Genomic DNA, 13,411 nt, shown 5'->3' with positions numbered 1-13,411 from the left:
ACACTTTATAATTGCGCGCACTTGTAGATTGACGACAAAGTACGGTACCTAAAAATCTCAATAGGCGACGCTTTAAAAAAAATTTACGGTTACCAGGTTAGCGTTACAGAGGAGGTCTACTGCTAGAATTATTGCTCTCGCTCTGACGATCGCGGCGATACCTCACATGTGTGATTTGAACACAGTTTACATACGCGGGCGCGACTTCCGTATGCGTTTTCTTTGCTTCGCGAGCTCGCGGGGACGGCGGGCGCTTTGAAATTTTTTTTTTTATTTTTTTATTTATTTTATTTATTTTAAAACGACTAAATTGTTTTAAAAAAAAAAATAATAATTTGATCACTTTTATTGCTGTCACAAGGAATGTAAACATCCCTTGTGACAGTAATAGGTGGTGACAGGTACTCTTTATGGAGGGATCGGGGGTCTAAAAGACCCCCCACCCCTCCTTTACACTTCAATGTATTCAGATCGCCGAAAACGGCGATTCTGAATACCGGATATTTTTTTAAAACCGGCGCCATTGGCAGCCGAGTAAACGGGAAGTGACGTCATGACGTCGCTTCCGTGTTTACGATGAGGAGACTGGAACGAAGCCGATTACGGCTTCGTTCCAGTTCCTCCGCAGCAGCCGGAGGCGTCGGACAGGGAATCGGTGCTCCCGATCGAGCGGGAGCACCGGTAACAGCGGCGAGAGGCGGCGGGAGGGGGGGACGTCCCCTCCTGCTCCTCCGGCATAACAGCCGAGCGGCTTTTAGCCGCATCGGTTGTTATGGCTGGAAAGCCAATCGCCCGCTGTAAAAAACGGTACCGGGATGATGCCTGCAGGTGCGGGCATCATCCCGGTATACCCCCCGGAAGCCGAGTACGCAGATCTGCGTATGCTCGGCGGGAAGGGGTTAAACAGAAAAGGGGGTACCTTGCCCTAGAGGTCACCAACTTAACCACTTACCACCCAGGCCAATTCTGACATTTCTCTTGTACATGTAAAATTCATCTTTTTTGTTAGATAATTACATAGAACCCCCAAACATATAAATATATATATATATATATATATATATATATATATATATATATTGTGGCAGAGTGTTGCCCTGCCAGGGTCTAGAAGGAGGATGTGACCCAGAATTCTCAACCAGACGGGTTGAGGGGCTCCAGGGAGCATGTAACATGAAGAGAAAACTGGCCTTTCAGTTTCCTCAGAGTTTTCTAAAGTTCACTTTGGGATCTGGAGCTCAGGGATTTCTGAGAGATCCGGGTGGGATGGAATCCCTAGTCCAGGATCCTGATTTTGAGAACAGCCAGCATACTGATTAGTCAGGTGTGTGCTGGGCTTTTAGTAGTGATCTGACAATGGTTCTGGGCTCCACCCCGGCAGATAGGAAGTCTGAGCACCAGGAGTCAAGAGGGCTCCATGGGGGGAGCCAGTGCAGCAAGAGGCTGCTAGCTGTGTTGCACCAAGGTGGTCGGTGAAACTGTCTGTATGAGACAGACAAGGGTCTGGAGGGTAAGGCCAGAGCTGCAGTGCTGGAAGTGAGAGCCAACTAGGATGAATGTAGTTTTGTTGATGAAAAGGAATGCTGAAACCCCTGCGAGGGAAACCTATCTTTATTGAACTTCCTTTTCATAAAAATGGGCAAACAAAGCTCTTAAAAAGAAGCTCTACATTTGATGCTAATCCTTTACAATATAAATATATATATATATATATATATATATATATATATATATATATATATATATATATATTTTTTTTTTTTTTTGCAAAGACCCTAGAGAATACAATGGTGGTTGATGCAACTTTTTATCTTGCATAGTATTTGCACAGCAATTTTTCAAACATCACGTTTCATGCTTTAAAAATTTGTTTTGCATAATGTGAAAGATGAAGTTACGCCAAGTAAATAAGGTAGATACCCAACATGTCACTCTTCAAAATTGCACACGCTCGTGGAACGGCGACAAACTTTGGTACTGAGCAATCCCCATAGGGCACGCTTTACACTTTTTTTTACTGTTTTGAGATACAGAGGAGGTCCAGGGCTAGAATTATTGCTCTCACTCGTACATTTGCGGCAAAACACCTCACATGTGTGGTTTGAACACCGGTTTCATATGTTAGTGAGACTTATGTATGCATTTGCTTCTGCGTCCGAGCACACGGGGACTGGGGCGCTTAACCTTTTTTTTTTATTATTGTTAATTTTGCTTTTCTTTTTTTGTAGTTTGACACTTTAAAAAAAATATATAAAATTGATCACTTTTATTTCTATTACAAGGAATGTAAACAACCCTTGTAATAGGAATATGGCATGATCGGTCCTCTTTACAGTGAGATATGGGTTCAATAAGGCCCCACATCTCCCCTCTAGACTGGGAAGCCTGAAATCCCCCAAAAAAATAAAAATAAACCATCTCGGCTTCCCAGCCTAGAATGTGCCATTTGTTTAAATGCAGAGGCCGGGCATGACGTTATAACATTGCGCTCGGCCTCCGAACGATCATAGAGACTGCAGGCATCATTCAGATATACCCTCACAAAGTCAAGGACGTCCTATTACATACCTTGGGTGGGAAGTGGTTAAGGAGGAACTGAAGTCTGCTCACATAATTTGTAATAAAAACATTTTTTCCATTCTGAAGCTTCCCTCCAACCAATTTACATATTATTTTAGATATACTGCGATTCTGTACTTGCCAAATATCCTGCAGAAATCTCCCGCCACTTAGTGCCGGTTCACACTATTGCGATGCCAGACATCGCATGTAATTTGCAGCGACACTGCTGTTCACATTACATGCGATGCCTGTGCGGTGCGATGTCAGCCATACAGATAGCATGGCTGATGTTGCACCGCGTTCGGTCCAAACACGCATAGGACCCTTTTTTTTCTGTTCGGACCAGAATCGGATCGCATGTGTGTTCACACATGCAATCCGATTCATGTTCGAACCGTCAGTTTGCAATGTGATATGCGAGGTTAAATGGGGGTGTTGTTAACATATGACACTTCCCAGCAGTTTTCATATGGTAGTGTGAACTGCCGTGCATGTCCGGTGTGATGCGGGAACCCTCAGTTGATTTGCAGGGTTCTCGCAATGCAATAGTGTGAACCGCCACTAAGTCTGGCTGCAACAATTTCAACTGAAGCTGCTGCCTGTTCACTTCCTGGATTTACACAGACACACAAAGGCACACCTCCAGCTCTGCAGCTGTCATTTTCCCTCTTATGACTCATTCCCCCTCCTTTCCTGGCAAACTCTCACAAGAGTGAGAGCGCTGTGCATGATGTTATAAGCCTAGGTTTTTTTACCAGACAAGAAACAGGAAGTGGGATATATAAAGTGTTTACTGGCAGAAAAAATAGGATTTTTTTGTACTCACCGTAAAATCCTTTTCTCTGCAGTTCACCGACTGACACAGCTCCTTTCATAGACCATCGGGTTGTTATGCCACCTTCAGGAGAGGACTAGGCAGAACATGTTAACATGTACAACAAAACGAGAACTTTCTAGTTCTGCCAAGGGGCGGTCCCTTAGATAACAACCCCCCAGCCTGCCTCCTGCAGCCTCAGTACGTCAACAAGTACAACGTAAAAAAATAGGAGGGGAGGGTGCTGTGTCAGTCGGTGAACTACAGAGAAAAAGGTGAGTACAAAAAATCCTATTTTCTCTTGCATTCACCAACTGACACAGCTCCTTTCCTAGACCATTGGGATGTTCCCAAGCAGTGCCAAAATGAGGGGTGGGAAACAGCATACAAACTTCACCCACAATGGCATATGGGAAACAGTATAAAAACTTCACCCACAAAAAAAAACAAATGTGGGAACAGCATAGAACTTTTATCCACAAAAAACAGAGTGCTCCTCAATCTGGGAGTCACTACTTTACAAACTGCCTCAAAAAACTAGCGGTAACAAATGCAACAGTGCATTTACTTAAGTAACTGTGTTTTTGTCTGCAAAACTTTGCGGCCAAAGAATGCATCAGCCGATGCACTGACATCTACCTTGTAGAATTTTGTAAAGGTGTGAACCGATGACCAAGTCGCTGCTTTACACACTTGAGCGACAGAAGCTTGATGTCAGAAGTCCCAAGACGTTCAAATTTCCCTGGTGCAATGGGCCGTGACCAGAAAGCGTAGCACCTGCCCCCTCAAGGCGTAGGCCTGTCCTACAATCTGTCTGATCCACCTGGAAATGGTGGCCGAAGAGACCACCATGCCTTTTTTTGGACCAGCCACCGAAACAAATGAGTCCGACTTCTGAAAGGGAGCCGTAGCAGACAAATACACCCTCAGAGCCCAGAGCATGTCCAGGGAATGTAGGGCCACCTCCTTTAGGATGTGTCGGTTTAGGACACAGAGATGGTAACACAATGTCTTCATTAATGTGGAACGCCGGATCAACCGTCAGCAGAAAAGAAGGCTGCAGACGCAACACCACCTTATCCTTGTGGATAATCAGATAGGGCGACTTGCAAGATAAGGCCGCCAGTTCCAAAACCCTTCTGGCCGATGTAATGGTCACTAGGAAAACACCTTTCTGGGAAAGAGTCAACAGAGAGATCTCTCTGATATTCTCAAACGGCGGTTTCTGAAGCGCCGATAACACCAGGTTTAGATACCACGGGGTAACGGTGGACGCACCGGAGGAACAATATGTCGGACCCCTTCAAAAAAAGTGCTCACTAGAGAGTAAGACGCCAGGGGTCGCTGAAAAAAAAGACAGCCAAGGCTGATATTTGTCCTTTAATGATGTTTAAGGCCAATTTCTGGTCAACTCCTCTCTGGAAAAACAGCAGGATCCTGGATATAGAAAAGCAGTGCGGACGCCATCCTTTCTCCTCACATATGGAGATGTAGGCCTTCCAGGTACAATAAAATATCTTCAGAGAAGATGATTTCTGTGCTCTCAACATAGTTGGAATCACCAAGTCGGAAAGGCCCCAGTTCCTCAACACCTGGCTCAATAGCCATGTCGTTAAAACCAGCGACGGTAAAGCAGGATGGAGAATCGGACCTTGAGACAGGAGGTCCTCTCGTAACGGCAGTCGCCAGGGGGCATCCGCCACCAGGAGCACTAGGTATGTGTACCAGGGACGCTGGGGGCAATCGGTATTACTGGAATCCCCTTGGCCTCCACTCTGTGGAGCAGGTATGGTAGTAGCTTTAGTGGAGTAAAGGCATAGATCAGCTGGTACTGACCCCACGGAGCCACCAGCGCGTCTGACCCATCTGCCCAAGGATCTCTTGTCCTGGACACGAATCTCTGCACCTTCCAATTGAGACGAGAGGCCAGAAGATCCATGTCTGGAGTGCCCCATCGCAGGCACAGTTGCCTGAACACCTCCAGATGCAAGGCCCATTCTCCTAGGTCCAGCATCTGGCGACTTAGGTAGTCCACCTGCCAGTTCTTCACTCCCGGGATGTAAATGGCTGATAGGGCCGGTACCTGTCACTCTGCCCTCTGAAGGATGTGAGCGACCTCCCGTGCGGCGGCCAAGCTACTTGTTCCTCCTTGATCAATGACATATGCCACCGCCGTGGCGTTGTCAGACTGGATCCTGATCAGACGCCCTCAAAATCTTATCGACCATGTGGGGAGGCATAGCCTGATTGCTCGCAGCTCGAGCACATTGATCGGCAACTTGGATTCCTCCTCCGACCAGAGGCCCTGGGTCGACTGAACTCCCATTACTCCACCCCAGCCGGTTAGGCTGGCGTCCTTTGTGATCACTGTCCAAATCAGAGGTAGGAACTACTTTCCAGACCGAAGTGCCGGGGATCTCAGCCAACAGAGCAGGGAGTCGCTGACTGACTGGCTCATCTGAATCTGCAGATCCAGGGATAATGGAGATTTGTCCCATTTAGTCAAGATCTCCCTCTGCAAGACTCTGGCGTGAAACTGGGCATACGCTACTGCCTCGAAAGAGGCCACCATGAGTCCCAGGACTTGCATGCAGAAGCATAGCGATGACCACCTTCTGTTCATCAGCAGTTTTACCGTGGCTCTGAGAGTCTGCAGCTTGTCTGATGGGAGAAACACTCTCGCTTCCATGGAGTCCAGCAGTAAGCCTCGGTACTCCAAGAGCTGAGTCGGTACGATCACCGACATTTTTTTAGGTTCAACGGCCACCCAAATTCCTGCAGGGTCTGCATGGTGATCTCCACATCCTCCTCTAATTCTGAGGAGGAAGATGCTCTCAGGAGGAGATCGTCTAGGTAACGTACGATCGCGATCCCGCATTGTCGCAGCAACACCAAACCAGGAGCCAATACCTTGGTAAAGACTCGGGAGGCTGATACCAAGCCAAAAGGGAGAGCCACAAACTGGTAGTGGGCTTCCTTGACTACAAATTGCAAAAACTTCTGATGCCGAAGGCATATGGGTATGCGCAGGTACGCATCCTGGATGTCCAAAGACACCAGGGAGTCCCCCTGATGGAGTGCAGTGACTACTGAGCAAACTGATTCCATTCTGAATCTCTGTACTTTTACAAAGTAATTGAGGGCTTTTAGGTCCAAGATTGGATGTACCCCTTCCTTTTTGGGGACTACAGATTGGAGTAGAACCCCTGGAACCTTTCCAGCTCCGGAACAGGTACTATAACCCCACGACTCAGCAGGTCCTTTACCACCCCCATTAGGGCCTCCCGGCGAGCCGGGAGTATGCTGGAGGGGAAGAATCTGTTTGGTGGCCAAGAGAGAACTCTATTATGTAGCCAGAGGAAATCAGATCGTAGATCAATTGGGGGGGAAAGCCGAGAGGCCCACCGGGTTGCAAACTCCCGAAGGCGACTCCCAACCCGTGTTGCGGGCAGGGGCAAACCTTCATGCAGTAGCACTTTTGCTTGCAGGTTTCATTCCTGTCGGGCTGGGGACGTTTAGTCGAAGCCCCGGGAGGACTAAAAAGCTGTTTGTGAGTGGAAAATGAGGGCCCTTGCCTATGGCGTGGCTCCTTAGGCTTCTTGGCCTGTGGGAGTAGGGTACTTACCATCTGTGGCATTTTTAATGTCATCCAATGAGGCTCCAAAGAGCCGCTCACCAAGGAAGGGTAAATACGTCAGGGCTTTTTTAGATGCCTGGTGAGCCGACCAGCATTTTAGCCAAATCAGGTGCCTCAGCACCACTGCTGACACTGAAGCCCTGGATAACAGAGGGAGGGTATCCAGGGCCGTGTCACAAACATACTTAAGGCCTTGCACTAACTGGTCTGCTAGTTCCACGCAAACAGGGGAAGCCTGTTCCCTTAATTTGCTGTGCAAAAGTTTTGCCCACTCAGTAAGTGTCTGTGACACAAGTGCAGATGCCAGTACTGGTCTCATTGCTGACTCCACAACCATAAACAAGGAACGAGCTGCCACTGCTTCGGCCTTCCTGTCCGTGGGATCCTTAAAAGGCAGGAGTCCCCTCTACCGGGATCGTGGTTACTTTGTTTAACCTGGATACTGGGGGGTCCATGACCGGAGGAGCCGACCATTTTTTTGAGAAGGCTCTCCTCAAAGGGGTAACGCACCGCCATGGATTTGGGGACCGAAAAGGTCAGTTGCGGTCGACCCCATTCCTTGTATATGAACTTATCAAAATAAGTCAGATACGGAAACACCTTAGGTGTACAGGCTGGCTTACGGGACCCAAAAGGGACCACTACATCAGCAGAGGAATCTTTTTACAACCTTTGCGCAGACGCACTGCCTCCATCTTGGCAACGAATGCGTTAAGGACCGCCAACAAAGCGTCCAAAGGCACTGCACTGTCTGCAGGCAAACTGGTTGTAATCGCCTGGATTTCGGGGAAGAAACACCATTTTCTGAAGCCATGCTGGCCCTACCCCGTCTGCCACCTGTTTGGGACTTAGGACAGTGATGGTCCCACCCTCCTAACTGCTGCAGGCTAAGGGGCCTCCACCGCAGGACTCACCACCCTGACTGAGTTCTGTGCTGTCCAGCTAGATGTGTAGGTGTCAGCTCCCAGATGCCTGTAAGAGAAAACTGTGCTGTGCTGAGCCCCAGAGAACAGCGATGAGCATGAAAAACATGTTCAGGCTTCAACAAAATGGCCATCAAGCATCCAGTATAAAGGACAATCACAGGGAAAATGGCCACCAGACTACAGTAACATGGAGTCAGACAAAGCTTCTCCCTGGTCACATCAAAAATGGCTACCGAGCACTGTATGCAATGAGGAACAGTGAAAACCGGCAGAGGAAATGGCGGCAAAAAGAGCTACAGTGATTAGCAGACACAGTCTCCAGACACCCAGGGGAGAGACCTACAGACATTCAAGGCACAGCTACCCAGCGCAGCCCCCACCCCTGGTGAGAGCCCCCCAGGGAGCCACTGTCTATGGCACACACTGCCCAGCAAGCCCATGCAGCATCCACCACGGGGGGAGGGAAGACACGGACAGGGAGAGAAGAGAGGGAGGTGAGGGACCCCCGAATTGACCTCCCAGGGAATGCCCAGCTGCTCTGCCCCGCCGAAGCAGGGGGAGCTGTACTTACCAGTCCTGACGAGCTGGGGAACATTCCATCACAGACCCACTCTCCGATCAGTACGGGGTGGCTGCAGGCCCGGCACACTGTGATGCAGACATCCGTAGCCCGGTCATATGTGTGCCACAGAGCATTACACTCACCAACTGCCCCTGGAGCTAGAGGGCATGTCATGGCCGACCCAGTGTGGAGCTCTGGTCTGCACACGCTTGCTGGCCAGGCTGGGGAGACTACAAGGATAAGGGTATTGAGCCCGTCACCCAGCCGGCTGTTGATAGCAGATCACAGGATATAAATCTTGTGCAAAAGGCAAACTTATGCAGAAAAAAAATCCACGGACGGATGGGCCCGCAGGGATCCTAGATCCTTCTCCTTCACTAGGCAGAAAAACTGAGGCTGCAAGACGTAGGCTGGGGGGGTTGTTACTGAAGGAACCACCCCTTGGGTGGCACTAGAAAGTTCTGGGTTTGTTGTACATGTTAACATGTTCTGCCTAGTCCTCTCCTGAAGGTGGCGTAACAACCCGATGGTCTAAGAAAGGAGCTGTGTCAGTCAGTGAACGTAAGAGAAACATACGTTTTCCAAACTCTATAATATATAGCTCTGGAAACAGGTGTCCTTGCATTGATTAAAGTTGAGATAACTGACCTGGAAAGCCCATGTTTCTTCAGAATGTGGGATTCAATAGCCAGGCCGTTAAATTTAGCATTCGTAATGTAGGATATAATATTGGCCCCTGCGAAAGCAGGTATGGCCTTAGTGGGAGAGGCCAAGGACCCCCCACGGCCATCTTTACGATCTCTGCGTACCATGACCTTCTGTGTCATACCGATGCTACCAGAATCACTGGCTTTCTTTCAAGCTTAATCCTGCAAAGAATTCAAGGCAGCAACTGAATCGGGGGAAAAGCATGGATCAGTGAAAACTGATCCCACAGGGTTACCAACGCATCCCTGTTCTGGGCATAAAGTTGACCAACTTCATGTTGAATCTGAACGCTAGAAGATCTATGTCCGGAGTACCCCATCTTAGGCAAATAGCCTGAAAAACATTGGGGTGAAGAGACCATTCCCCCAGGAATAACTGTTGGTGACGTAGATACTCTGCCTGCCAATTTTCTACTCCCGGAATGAAAACTGCCGATAGGCATGGGACATTCTTTTATGCCCAAGTTAGGATATGGTTCACCTCTCTCTGAGCTGAGAGGCTCTTGGTGCCCCCTTGGTGATTGCTATATGCCACAGCCGTGGCATTGTCGGATTGGATCCTGACAGGACAATTTTTTAATCTGGAGATCCAAGTTTTCAGAGCCAGACACACTGCCTGAATTTCTAGGATGTTGATGGGCAGGGCTCTTTTGAGTTTTGACCACTGTCCCTGGACAGTCGTCTTTTTTAGTACCGCTCCCAAGCCTGAGAAGCTGGCATCTGTGGTTACTACTTTCCAGATAATTGGTCTGAAGGATTTCCCTTTCAGCAGATTCTGGCTTCGTAACCACCAACTGAGGCTTTGGGACACTCTTGGGGACAGCCACATTGGGAAATCTAAAGCTTGGATCATCTTGTTCCAAGCAGAGATGATACTGTGTTTCAACGGTCTTGAATGGAACTGGGCATAGTGAACTGCTTCAAATGAAGCTGCCATCTTTCCTAACAACCTCATGCAAAGTTGAATTAAAGGATTTGCTTTTGACTTGACCATCCATACCAACTCTCATATGGAGCTGATCTTTGCTGAAGGCAAGAACACCCATTTCTGGGCTCCATCTATGATCAGACCTAAATAAATCAACCTTCTTACTGGCTTGAGGATCCAACCAACACTTTCCAGGTAACTGGTTGTAATGCGTACGCTTTGCTTTAATTGAGTAACTGACTGGTCTATTAACAATAGATCGGCCAGGTACGCCAACACTGTCATGCCCTGTGCCCTTAACCTGGCTAGTGGTGGGGCTAGCACCTTTATGAACACTTGGGGTGCTGTAGCTAGCCCGAAGGGTAAGGCCGCAAACTGAAAGTGCTGCTGTTCTACTTTGAATCGCAGGAAATATAGGGACATGCAGGAACTGGTTTCGATTTTTTAGATCCAGAATGGATCTGACATCGCCATTTGGTTTTGGTACTGTAAACAGATTTGAATAGAATTCCAAACCTTGTTCTTCTGTGGGGATCTGTATGATTACCCCTTTGAGTCAATAATCGGTCCAATGCTTGAAACAGAGATTGTCTTTTCCCTGGATGCTTGGGAACGTTTGATCTCAGAAAACGAGATGGTGGAAACTCCTGAAACTCTAGTTTGTATCCTAGAGTCACTGTGGAGAGTGCCCATCTGTCCTGAGTTTCCCTTTGCCAGACTACTGCGAAATTAAGAAGTCTTCCCCCCACCTTGTTGAGGGGAGACACCTCTTCATTAAGAGGCTTTAGTAGTATTTTGCTTTGCAGTTTTGTGGCTCCAGGTCTTCCTTTAAGCCTGGGCCTGACCCTGCAATTTTCCTCTGGAATCTGACGATGGATGCCGCCGCCACTGCCTAGAGGTGGATACACTTGGCACAGGAGAGAAAGTCATTTAAACGATTGACATCTATACTTTCTTTTGACTGGAAAAAAGAGTACTTGTTCCACTGGAAATTGTCTGGATTTATCCAAACCATCGGCAAATAGTCGCTCCCCATGAAATGGGAAACTAGACAGTAGATTTTTGCAGGGTGCTTCGGCAGACCAACCCTTTAGCCAAAGGGTTCTACACATGTGTAATACCACAAGTGCAAGGTGAGATTCCTGGTCAATAGAATCCTTCATAGCATCTATGGCAAAACATAATGCTTTTGGATTGTTTGTTTTTGGGTAATATCTCCTCCTGTCCCCACTGTTCCACTGTTAAAGGGTTGGGAGTGGGAGAGAGGGATCTAGCATGCTTCTTATCCCCTTCAATGGAGGATGCCATTAAAGCGGCTAATCTTCCTTCTAAGCCTTGCAGGGAAGAGGAAAATACATTTTCAATCACATATATAGGGCTGAAGTGTGAAAAGCAGTTGCACCACCAGCCGGTTCCAACGGCTCACCCTGGCTTGCCATGTCAGGTATCTCTGGAGAGGATGACAATGTGGAGGCATGACTGGAGTTCCCAGCGCCTGGGGGTGGTTTTGGTGCCTTAGTAGTAAACTTCGAAGCCACAGTGCAAACCACAAAAGCAGAGGCACTCTAATAACTGTTCTATTTACTTGAACAATAGTAGGAAAAACAAATGACAGCACAGATTAATCTAATGCCAAACAAAGTATTTCCTGTACTGCAATGCCTGTATAAACCCCTCACGTGTACCAGCGCTCCTGTGTCGGGTGGGCGTTTATACAGCAGTTTTATCAGCTTTTTTACGCTTTTAACATAACCTGTAAACCCCAGCCTCTCAGTTTCCCCCTTGAGGGGAAAAGAGAACCCCCTCAAGCTGCTGAGACACGCGCTGTTAGCACTAGGGTATATACATTTTTACTCCCTCTACAGGATTTTAAAGCATTACAACATACTGTATTTGCTGGCGTATAAGACTACCTTTTACACTTAAAAAAAATGCCCAAAAATCGGGGGTCGACTTATACGCCGGGTATACAGGTATACAATGCTGCCCGATGGATGTCAGCCCCCAAATGTCTGCTAATACTGTATGTGGTTTTAACTACAAACAGTATACGCCGTTGAGCCAATCCCGGCGAGCAATGTATTCTATTAATGAATACAGAGCCTGCTTGGATTGGAGTAACAACCTCTGCCAATCCAAGCAGGCTACATAGAGTAGCCTGCTCGGATTGGCTTTGAGAGAGAGAGAGAGAGAGAGAGGCAAGGGCGGGTGATGCTACAGCCTCTGCCAATCCAAGCAGGCGTTGTATTCATTAAAATAATACACCGCTCACCATACTTCCCTGGGTAAATCCATTCACTGATCTCCTACTACTATACATCCTGCTGTTTGCCTTTCAAGTCCCAGGCACCCAAGAGGGACAGGTAAATCTGGGACATATGACAGGGGGGTTATTAAATGCATTTTGGTGGACAATTCCCATAGAATGTAACCCAAAAGTGGTATAGGTTTGGTTAGTGAAAAATTCTACTTTCCAGAGTTGTGGCATTCAATAGATCTCGGTTTGTGTTATTATTGTTTGATTTACTTTATGACATAACACAGCATCGCATATGAGTAGTTGGCATTCTTGCTTTGTATTTTTTAATCGTTCTAATGTTTTTTTTAAATGGTGTTGCCTCAGAAGGGGGGTAGTCTTATACCGCGAGTATTGCCCAAAACCTATGTTTTCACTTGAAAAATAGGGGGTCGTCTTATACGCCCAGTCGTCTTATACGCCGGCAAATACGGTAATTAAAAGAAAAGTCATAGGTGGACTTTGCAGTTCCTATGCTTTCCTTTTACCTTTTCCTTCCTGCAGGATACTGCTGTAAACAGACAGATCCAAACTTCACCCATCACGGCAGGCAGCGTGGTTAAACCTTCAAAGATTGGGTCCATTTAATAGGGGTTCCACTGCTTTGGACCTTGTATAGCACCCCTCAGGACAGCTTTAGGTAATGTAGCAAGACCAAAAAGAGTCCTGGTTCTTAGGGTCCAGCCCTCAAAAGGAGCATTACAGGCAAAACCTTCTATGTGAAATCCTTCTAGGGCTGAAGTGGTTAATTGTAACGACTCCCCAAAATTTGTGAATCATGCATGTTGCTGCTACAGTTTCCCAGCATACCCACAATGGTGATTCTGGAAAAACGTTTAATTTGTCAACGGTTTCCCATAAACACACACACACCCACACCCACACAATACGTGCGTACTGTATATATATTATTACAATCTAACATTTTCTGCTTTTTCACATTTTCTCTATAATAATTCAGCCTCTTCTACAGATTTTT

The 13,411-nt window shown here is 47.3% G+C and overlaps 1 protein-coding gene across 1 annotated transcript in view; it reads right to left on the bottom strand.

Annotated features, from left to right (window-relative positions):
- Positions 1-13,411, bottom strand: part of ASZ1 (ankyrin repeat, SAM and basic leucine zipper domain containing 1) — a 575,076-nt gene that overhangs the window by 113,410 nt on the left and 448,255 nt on the right. The gene's annotated exons all lie outside the window — the stretch shown is intronic.

The sequence above is a fragment of the Lithobates pipiens genome, unplaced genomic scaffold (genome assembly GCF_037356315.1).
Source record: "Lithobates pipiens isolate NorthernLeopardFrog02 unplaced genomic scaffold, aLitPip1_a1.2 Scaffold_8, whole genome shotgun sequence".
Classification (NCBI taxonomy): domain Eukaryota; kingdom Metazoa; phylum Chordata; class Amphibia; order Anura; family Ranidae; genus Lithobates; species Lithobates pipiens.
Note: the sequence above shows the minus strand (reverse complement) of the source record. Positions and strands in the feature narration are given on the sequence as shown.